Source organism: Ursus arctos, unplaced genomic scaffold (assembly GCF_023065955.2).
Source record: "Ursus arctos isolate Adak ecotype North America unplaced genomic scaffold, UrsArc2.0 scaffold_4, whole genome shotgun sequence".
NCBI lineage: Eukaryota > Metazoa > Chordata > Mammalia > Carnivora > Ursidae > Ursus > Ursus arctos.
Window position 1 is genome coordinate 13808160 of NW_026623056.1, and position 10107 is coordinate 13818266.

The 10107-nt window shown below is 39.5% G+C and overlaps 1 pseudogene; it reads right to left on the reverse strand.

Moving 5' to 3' along the window:
• Positions 1-420: 420 nt before the first annotated feature.
• LOC113244508 (cilia- and flagella-associated protein 44-like) lies at positions 421-2278 on the reverse strand (annotated as a pseudogene).
• Positions 2279-10107: the final 7829 nt, after the last annotated feature.

Here is a 10107-nt window from a genome sequence, read left to right on the forward strand (position 1 = left end):
CACCATAATTTCTCTTAGGGTTTTAAATTTCTCTTAGAAATTTAGGAAATTTCTTCCCTTTTTCTATAATTGATTCTTCTTCTTCCTACCTGTATCTTTCTTGCTATCCTTTCTTCCAGCTTCCTCTTTTTCAGTCCTCTCCAAATTGCTTGTTCTTCTCTCTGATTGACTTGCTCATTTGGACTTGGAGTACTTAGAGGGCTTCACAACCTTATAGGAGGGTATCTTGTGATCACTTTGGATGGCATGAACCACAACAGTATCACTTTCCAATGAATCATGAAATTTATTCTGTAGCTTCATGAGGCCTAGTTGATATTTCTCTTCTTCCCAAGCTAATTCCTTTTCTACTTGTTGAATTTTATAAGCTGTTTTTCTGCCAGCCAGAGCATGACTTTTGGAATCTAGATCAATATCTGTTCATTTAAACTGCATATGCTTTGGTAATTCTTCATTTCTAGAAGCTTCCAAAATTTATTTCATAAAGTTTTGACTTGTTCTCTCTTCCCAGCCTTTATTCTTCCACTTCTTTCATTAATTTATCACGTTCTCTTTTTCTTCTGGCATTGTCAATACTGTAGGCTTTGGGATCTTCCATATCTTCTGGAATTGGCTCTGCTTCAGTTACCATCTTGGGAGACAGCACTTTGACTTTGATGGCTTTGTTTAGCTCAAATTCAGAAAAAGTGTTGAAAACAAAATATTAATACCTGTTCCAGTAGTCACCAAGAAATGGTCATCAAAGCTAGGATAGATGCCTTTAATCCATCCATAATTATTGGCATGCATATTGAAGTGCCAGTAGTCTACCATATTCATCAATGAAGGATTACTCTGGCTTAGGATACTAAGACTGGAATTTCTCCATTTTGCATTCCGCAAAAGATCAGTCTTGGTTAATGCTGAAAGTGATAGTTTGGATGGGATTATCCTCTGTATCTTCAAGAGGAAAGTCAGAAGGTTCATCCTTCTTTTCTGTGATATCACTGCTTTTGTCATATGGGGGAACTCACAGTGATACAGAAAGCCAGAATCATAGCCACTGAAAGAAACCCAGAACTTCTTTGGCTCAGAATAAAATCCACAGAGGACATGACGGGGAACCGATGGAATAAAGATTTCCGGTAATGGCTCCTCTACCTCCTCTTCACCCTGGAATTCCTTTTCTCCATCTTCTCCCATCTCTGCTGCTAGCCTCTTCCTCCTGCCTTCTCCTTTGACTCCTTTTGTTTCTTTCTCTTTTCTATTTCTATTAATCTCAGAATCTTAGATTTGACACTTGAGAAATGGCAACATTTTATGCACATGTCTTTGATTTTATAGGAGACTACATCATGATCTTACTCTTCCTCCTTTGTTTTTTTTTTTTTCCTTAAAGATTTTATTTATTTATTTGTGAGAGAGAGCAAGCCTGAGCAAGTGAGAGAGAGCATGAGCAGGGGGAAGGGGGAGGGGAAGGGAGAAGCAGACTCCCCACTGAGCAGGGAGTGGGACACAGGACTTGATCCCAACGGGACTCGATCCCAGGACCCCGGGATCATGACCTGAGCTAAAGGCAGACGCTTAACTGACTGAGCCACCCAGGCGCCCCCCTTTTGCTCCTTTATAGTTGGAAATGGAGTTTCAAGAACATAGCCATTCTCACAGATAATCAGTAATGTACTTTCAGGGTGGGAGATTGAAGACTATGTTAACTGGCAAACAGGTCCATATTATATAATATAGTCGATTGGCTTATAATCCTTTTCTACCTCAAAGAAGAAGATAGTTTGGTCTTTACTCCCTGTGGTTAGAATTTCTCCATCATGTTCCTAAGCTAAAACAGTAACACAAACAGTATGGGATTTGAAAACCTGTTTCAAATGACTATTTGCATTTGAAATTTTCTTCTGTCCTGCAAAATTATAAGCCCTTTTGGATCATAAAGCTCAAGAATTTGAACAACTCCATATTTGAATCCTACAATAATCTGTGTTCCAGTGTACCTACCAGTCCGGGGTCCCTAAGCAAGGGCAGTACCTCCTAGTTTGAATTTCATTTGAACCAAAGGAGTTTTGCTAGCAGAATCATAGATTAGAACAGAGCATTTCAAGGTAGTAGTAGCCACGAGTTACATGAGGGGAGAGATAGCCAAGGCTTCAGTAGCTCTGGAATAGAAGGAGAAGAGGCATTCTGGGTCTTGGGTCATATTTGAAGTTTGAATTTTATGTGTATTTAAATTGAATTTAATTGAAATGAATGTTTTTGAGACAATACTTGTCCTTACTTCATGAGACATATGCTGGTCATTCCTATTTCTTAAAAAAAATCCTGGGAAACCCACTAAAATTCACAGACCATTAATTAGTCATGATTGGAAGTATGGAAAGCATCATGCCATAAGATTCCACACTTGGAAATATGATGCCAGGCAAATCAGAGTTGTTTTTTTTCCCTAAAAATTATGTGCCAGACATTGTGCTGTATTCTTTATGTAGATTATTTCACTTTATTCCATGACAGTAATCCTTATTTCTTGTTTTGCAGATGAAGATATTTTGCTGGATGTATTTATTTTTCCCTCCAGATCCCTTCTCTGTCATTTTCCGTTCTGCTCTATATCCCAGAGGAACACACAAGGTTAGGAGCCCCTCTCTTCTTCTGGCTTGGGATTCAGTTATGTCCATGATCAGAAGATCAGAAGGTAGGAGGACAGTGAGTTAATGATGTTCATTTCTCCATCTTCATTCCTGGTGGTTGCCACAGGCCGATTGAGTTTGTCCATTGAAGAATACAGTTTCTGTTGCATGTGTGTTCAGGTAATTATTCCCACTCCTTGCTCCTTCAGGTCTAAGAATAGTAATGACTTCTTTGGCCCCAGCGGCCTTACCATACTCAGGACACTTGACCATCATTCGTGAATTTATCTCAATCTTGTGTGCCTTTGTAAATAGTCCCTTTATTAAATTCTCCTCAGTTATTCTATTTGGGTATAGTTTACATCTGTTTCTAGCATGGATGGTGACTATTGTAGGAAGGTACTGCAATAATTCAACTAGGAGTTGATGGTAACAGTGGAAATGGAAAGGAGGGCTGGATTCCTGCTTATGTGTTGAAAGAACCAACAGAATTTGCAGATGGACGAAATCAACTAGGAGTTGATGGTAACAGTGGAAATGGAAAGAAGGGCTGCACTCCTGCTTATGTGTTGAAGAAAGAACCAATAGAATTTACTGATGGACGAAATGTAGTGTGTGAGAAAAAGAGAAGATTCAAAAGTGACTCCAAAGCTGTAGGCTTGAGCAGCTGGAAGGATGGAGTTGCCACTTACTGGGACTGGAAGGACTTCAGGAAGAACAAGCTGGGGAACTTTCGTCATGTTAAATTTGAACTTAACTAGGTATCCAAAGAGCGTTTTCACATAAGCATTTGGATGTACAAGTCTGATGTCAAGAGAGAGGTCTGGGAGTCATCAGCCCAGAGATAGTCTTCAAGGCCATGGAACAGATGAAATCAACCACTGTCTGAGTGGAGAGAGAAAGAAAAGGAATAAGGGCTGTCTTGTGGACTCTTCCATATTTGGAATTCAGGGAGATAAGGAAGAACCAGAAAATTAGACTGAAAAGGGGTGACCAGAAACGAGGTGAGTGTGGTGTCCTGGAAGCCAAATGAAGAAAGTGTTCAGTGGAGAAACTGTGTAAAATGTTGGCTGATAGTCAAATAAAAGAACAACTGAGAATTGACTACTAGAGGTCACTGGTGACATTTATGTGAAGAGTTTCTGTTCTGTGATGGGGACAGAAGTTTGATTGGAGTGTATTTAAGAGAGGATGGGAATAGAAAGAGTAGAGATATGGATTATAAGACATCTCTTCCAAGGAATTTTGCTGAGAAAGGAATTTGAGAAATAGAACAGTACCCAGAGGGAGAAGCAATGTAAGGAGAAGGTTTTTTTTGTTTTTGTTTTAAGATGGAAGAAATAAAAGCCTATTATCTGCTCTAGGAATGACTTTAAAGAGGGGGGGATTTGACAAAATTCATTGAATCACATAATTTAATCATATAGTTAATATTAATACTTTAATTCAATAATTTTAATAATATTAATTAGGTAATATAATATTAATAAATTATATAATTTAAGAAAGAGAAGAAAGTGTAGAGACCTTTTCTCCCCAACAGCTTTGCTTTATTAATCAGAACACAGAGCTTCAGAGTGGTTGACCGACGACTTCTAAAGCCCTGGCAGAGTCCAGTACCTCTCACCCTTATTGTCCACTTTCCAGATGTATATAATGTTAGGATCATAAGATGAGAGATGAGGGGGTCCCAGAATTGCCTTTCCCTGTATTTCTTGACCATTGTTTTTCGGAATTATCTCAGATCTGGATTAATGGAGTTGAAGTTCCTGACTAGCAGCCATTTAGTCTAGGGAGTCTTTTCTGGGCAGGTGCTCACACATGCTGTATGTAAAACTAAATGGCACTCAGTAAATATTTTCTTCCTTTCCTTCTTCATTCCACCTCTGATTATCCTATTCCTTCTCTCCTTTCCTCCAATGGTCCTGCTATGACCTGATAATCTACCATTGGGAATTCATCCTGTTGTCTCCTGTTTGGGTATGAATATTCTTGGTAGATGATCACACTGAACTGTGGTCAAACAGCTCCTCTGTGAAGTGTTTTAAGAGATCCTTTTGGGGTTATAACTAGTAAAGGAATACTTTAATGGGGTACAGAAGGGAAGGAAGAAAGAAGAGACTTCGAGCAAGAGGGACCAAGGACAGGCCCAGGTAGGAATCATATGAAGACCTAGGGCAACAGGGAAGTGGAGGGAATTCTGCGAAGCCAGAAGGAAGGGCCCAAGGTCCAGCCACTCCACTCCAGTCAGCCTCATCTGCACCCAGTCAGCTGAGCCCACCCTGCCCCGTGGCTATTATAAAATAATTTATAACTATTTCTCCTGTGATTTTTCTCCCTCCTTTTCTCAAGTTATTTCATTTTTTCCTCACTGCATTTGTTTTTTGTTTTTTTGTTTTTTTTTTTAACTGAACATAATAAAAGAAAGAAAAGTGTGTTTATTTACAGGAAAGTCCTGAGAAGCAGGAGCAGACGCGGCTGCAGGGAGGTGGTGTGGCAGTGAGGTCGGGCGCCCCAGGGGACGGTCATGATGTGCTGGCTGTAGGGAGCACAGGGGCCAGCCCGTGGGGGTGGTTTCTTGTTCTGGCAGCTTCGGCTGAGGCCCCATGCCGGGTGTCAAGCGAAGACTGAGGAACTCCACCAGGCGTGGGTCCTTGTGGAGCTTTTCCTCCAGGGCCCGGTACTTGAGCGGGGCCAGCTCCTTGTGGCGGTTAAGCTGCTCCAGGATGTGGATTTCAGAGAACTGAAATATGCTTGACCCAAGTGACAGGACTGCATTTGTGGATAAAGGCTCCACTCTCAGTCTCTGAGGAAGGAAAATTGAGGCACTCAGGATTTCAGGGGACTTGGAAATTGGGGTAGCCGCCGCGCCTTTTTGCAAATGGAGATTTTCCAGTCAATCCTCCATTTCATTCCATCTTTGCATGTCTTTTTCTGTTGCATTTCTCCGTTCTTTTTCCCCCTTCCCTAGCCAGGGTTCCACTTGTATGTAGCAGCTTTACGCATTGAATAAATCGAGTCCTCCCTGCTGAGCTGTCAGCAAATGGAACTGACCAACAGAACAGCCTGTGTAAGTGCATCTTGTGCTCGGGCCAGACAGACAAGCACAATTATTTGATTGCAGGAGATTGCCTCTAAATGAGGGTGAAATAGTGGGTCTGAGACTTGTTGGTGAATATTATTAATAATATAGTGTCATGCATTAATAACATAGTGTCATGTGAAACAAAGCTACGCTCAAGGGTCTGTCTGAAGTCCCATTTTAAATCACATTTTCAGGGAGGTAGATGATGGAGGAGAGGAGATGTAATAAAGCAAGGTGTCTTTAGGCTTCTGTTTGGGAGTTTCAATTTGACCTAGGCTGAAGTTAGGAGAGTACATGTTGCCGTCTTATTTGGTGGCAAGAATGAAGCATAGGATTTGTTTCTGGCTAATTGTCATAAAAATCTCATTACTATAGTGCTCTATTGTGAAAAATCAGCTTTACTCTTATCATTAGAGTCCTCGAAGAGAGGCCATTCCAAAAACTCCATGATATATGGAGTGTGATGTCCTTGGTTACTGCATAGTCAACTTCCTCAGCCCACCCACCACAGACAGTCATTCCAGACTCTTCCACTTCTCCCTTCATAAACCTCATTGTCCTGCCAAATAGGATGCATCACCGTCATTCTCCAGATGTGCCTTGAAGTTCGCTGCCCCTGGGCTTTTACTCAAGTCATTCTCTCTATTCCAAGTGCCCTTTCCCAGTCTCATCTCTGTCCATCAGTTAAAGGCCCAGATCAAATGTACCTTCTGTGAAGCTGTCTTTGTTTGTTCTTCTTTGTTCATTGTGAACAGGTGTCTGCAAACGTTGTGTAAAGGAACAGATAGTAAAATTAGGCTTCGTGGGCCACATATAGTCTAGGTAGGTCTTCCACCTCTACTCTGAAGCTGGACCACCCTTAATAAGGCCACTGTGCATCATAAATACAACTGGTATTTAGACATAGAATATTGTTTTCATTTATTAGATATTGTATTCATTGAGCACTTATGTGCAAAGCTCTGAGAAAATATCAATGAACAAGATAGACGGCAACCTCAGCCCTGTGGTGCTTTTGCAGTCTCAGCTGGGAAGCGTGATCTCAATATGAGCTGCCTTCCTGACATATCTCAACTGCACTTTTCTGTTTTTCAGATCACGACTTAATATTTGCTACTTGGTTGGTTTACCAGGGTGGAAGAAATAATACAAATTATAATACTGGAAGCTGGCATTTAGTATATAGTTTAGGCAGTAATAGATATCCTCTTTAATATGTACAACCATAGGGACATTAAGGAATTTATCCGTAAGGAATCTTTCCATAAGGAATTTAATGAAGCAGTTAACCGTGTTCAGTTATTTTGTTGTCAATCTGGATGGGCTGGTGATCACAGCTGTCACTTAACCAGATTACAGGAGATAAATCAGTCTACTATAGGCAGTATCTCGATCACCCACTAAAGTAAGCAACATCAGTTAGCATAGGCACATAGTGCTTAGTAAGTGGTGGTTTAAAAAGATAACTTAGGCAGTAAGTGAAGGACTAGAGATTTGATTTGAGGTCTGTTTGAGTCCTAAGCCTGATATTTCCGGTGTAATCAAAGTAATGTTGGCTCATGTTGTTTCATTCTGAGCACAGATTTGCATTGATAGGTGCAACGGTAAAGCAAAACATACAAATAAGAAACAAAAATAAGTGCACATACAATTTGTTGAAAGAAATTAAGATATTTATGGCAATCTCTAAAGAAAATATTTAAAGAGGGACTAAGTTCTTAATAGAAGAATTTCCTAAGTCTTTTTTCGGTAGTATCTCTTCCTTACTGTCTGCCTTCCACAAAATCCATTGCCAGACAAAGCTCTTAGCTATCCCAGTTCCCCCCAGTGCTGTTTGCTCGGCTCTTTTTCATCTTGCCACCATTCCTCAATCTGTTTTATTCCCTTTTCCAGTTACTGTGTGCCCGTTCAAGGTTTTCCTATTCCTTTATATTCTCTGCCTCCCCACAGTCCTCACTGTGGTAAGTCAAATTATAAGATGGTTCCCAAGATTCCCAGGCGCTGGTGTTCACCTACTCTATGATTTTATCCCCATGGGTGTGGGCTGGACCTGTTAACACAGTGGGCTCATCACCCTGTGATTAGATTAGGTAATATGGCAAAGGTGATTAGATAGTCATTCCTGTGGTTATATTACTTTTTGTAAGAAAATGTCCTAGCAGACCAGAGTGAGATTCTCATGCTTGCTTTGAAGAAGTAAGCTGTTGTGTTTCAAAAGGCCTATGGTTAGGACCTAAAGGTGGCTTATGGGAGCTGAGAACAACCCGTAGGAGCTGACAGCCAGTGAGAAAATGGGGCTTTAGTTCTACACCTGCAGGAACTGAATTCTGCCAACAACTTCACTGAGTTGGGAAGAGGCCCCCAAGCCCCAGATGAGACTGCAGCCCAGGCTGATACCTTGGTTTCAGCATTGTGAGACCCTGAGCAAAGAATTTAGCTACAGTGTTCTTTTCTTATCTTCTTTTGGATTAGTCAAGTGCTTTGTTTTTTTTTCAATTCCATTTCTGGGGCTCCTGGGTGGCTCGGTTGGTTAAGTGTCTGCCTTTGGCTCAGGTCATGGTCTCAGGGTCTTGAAATTGAGCTCCGCATCTAGCTCCCTGCTCAGTGGGGAGTCTGCTTCTTCCTGTTTCTCTCCCTCTGCCTTCTTCCCCCCCCCCATGCTTGCTCTCTCTCAAATAAATAAATAGATAGATAAAAAGTCTTTAAAACATTTCATTTCTGCTCCTCCATTACTTGTTGGTTACATACTCTTTTACAATTCTTGTGGTGGCTACCCTTGATAGTACAGCATCAGTCTTCAACTTATTAGAATCTAATGTACGTTAATACTTATGCCATTTCTTTTCCCCTTCCTGCCTTTTGTATTGTGGTCATGTATTTTAATTATACATGTATTTTAAATATCGAAAACTTTATTTTTATTTTATACCATTAATATTCACTAAGATTTACCCATATAGTTATCATCTGTATTGTTCTTTATTTTTTTGTTTTTCTTTTCTTCATTTCCATGCGTCTTCCTGTGATCATATTCCTTCCACCTGAAGAAATACTTTTAGTATTTCTTTATTGCAGCCCTGTTGGTGACCTACAGTTTTTGTTTGCTTGGAAATATCTTTATTTTGTTTTATTTATTTAAGGATATATTCACTATGTATGTAATTGTAGATTAATACCTCATTTCTTTTATCACTTTAAATAGACCATTTCATTGTCTCCAGCTCCATTGTATTCTGGTGAGAAGATAGGTTTCAGTATAGTTTTGTACTTGTATCATTTTTGGAGGGATGTGCTTTTAAGTTTTTATCTTTTTTCCAGCAATTTAAATATAATATGCCTAGATATGGGTATTTTTAAAATTTGCATTTCTCGGGGACAGTTTTTCTTCATGAACCTATGGATTTTTGTTTTCAGTTTGAAAAATTCTCTACCATATTTCTTTAGGTATTATTTTTACCCTGTTTAATGTTTTCTCTTATTCTGAAAACTTAGTTAGATGCATGTAAAAACTTGCTGTATCTGCTTTCTTTTACTCTATGAATTTGTTATCTATGACTATCACCCCAAAATTTATAGTTTAAAGCAACAAATATTAGTTATTACACAGTTCCTTTAGATCAGGAATTGTGGAGCAACTGTCATTTTGGCCCAGGCTCTCTCATGAGGTTCCAGTTGAGATGTTGGCTAGAGCTGGAGTCATCTAAAGGTTTATGTGACCAAAGGGAACTCTTTTAAGATGGCTTACTCATATGGCTCTTGAAAGGAGGTCTCATTTCCTTACCACATGGATGGTATATTTCATAAGGCTGCTTGAGTGTCTTATAATATGACATCTGGCTATCCTGACATTAAGTGAAACAGGAAAGAGAATGCAAGGAAGAGACTGTAATGCCTTCTGTGACCTAATTTTGGAAGTCCTACACTGTTACTTCCACCTTATTCCATTTGTTAGAAGTGAATTATTAAGTCCAGTCCACAATCAAGAGGATAGGAATTAAGCTCTACCTTTTGAGAGGACAAATGCCAAATAATTTTTAAATATATCTTAAAACCACCACACTCTGTAAGAAGGACACTTGTTGTAATGAGCACTGGGTGTTATATGGAAGTGATAAATCACTGAATTCTACCCCTGAAACTAATACTACGTTACATGTTAACTAACTTGAATTTAAATAAATTTAAATAAAATCTTGAAAGAAAAAAAAACCCTACCCTACCGTACACTCTGAATTCTGTTTTGTCCATTCTTTTCTATTTCTGTGCTTTATTCTTAAAGGATTTTTTCTGATCTATCTTTCAGTTTACAGATTCTCTCATTAGCTGAGTTTAATATGCTGTTAAACATATCAGTTGAGTTCTTAATTTTGGTTCTTTTTCAATTCTAGAATTTCTATTTGTCTT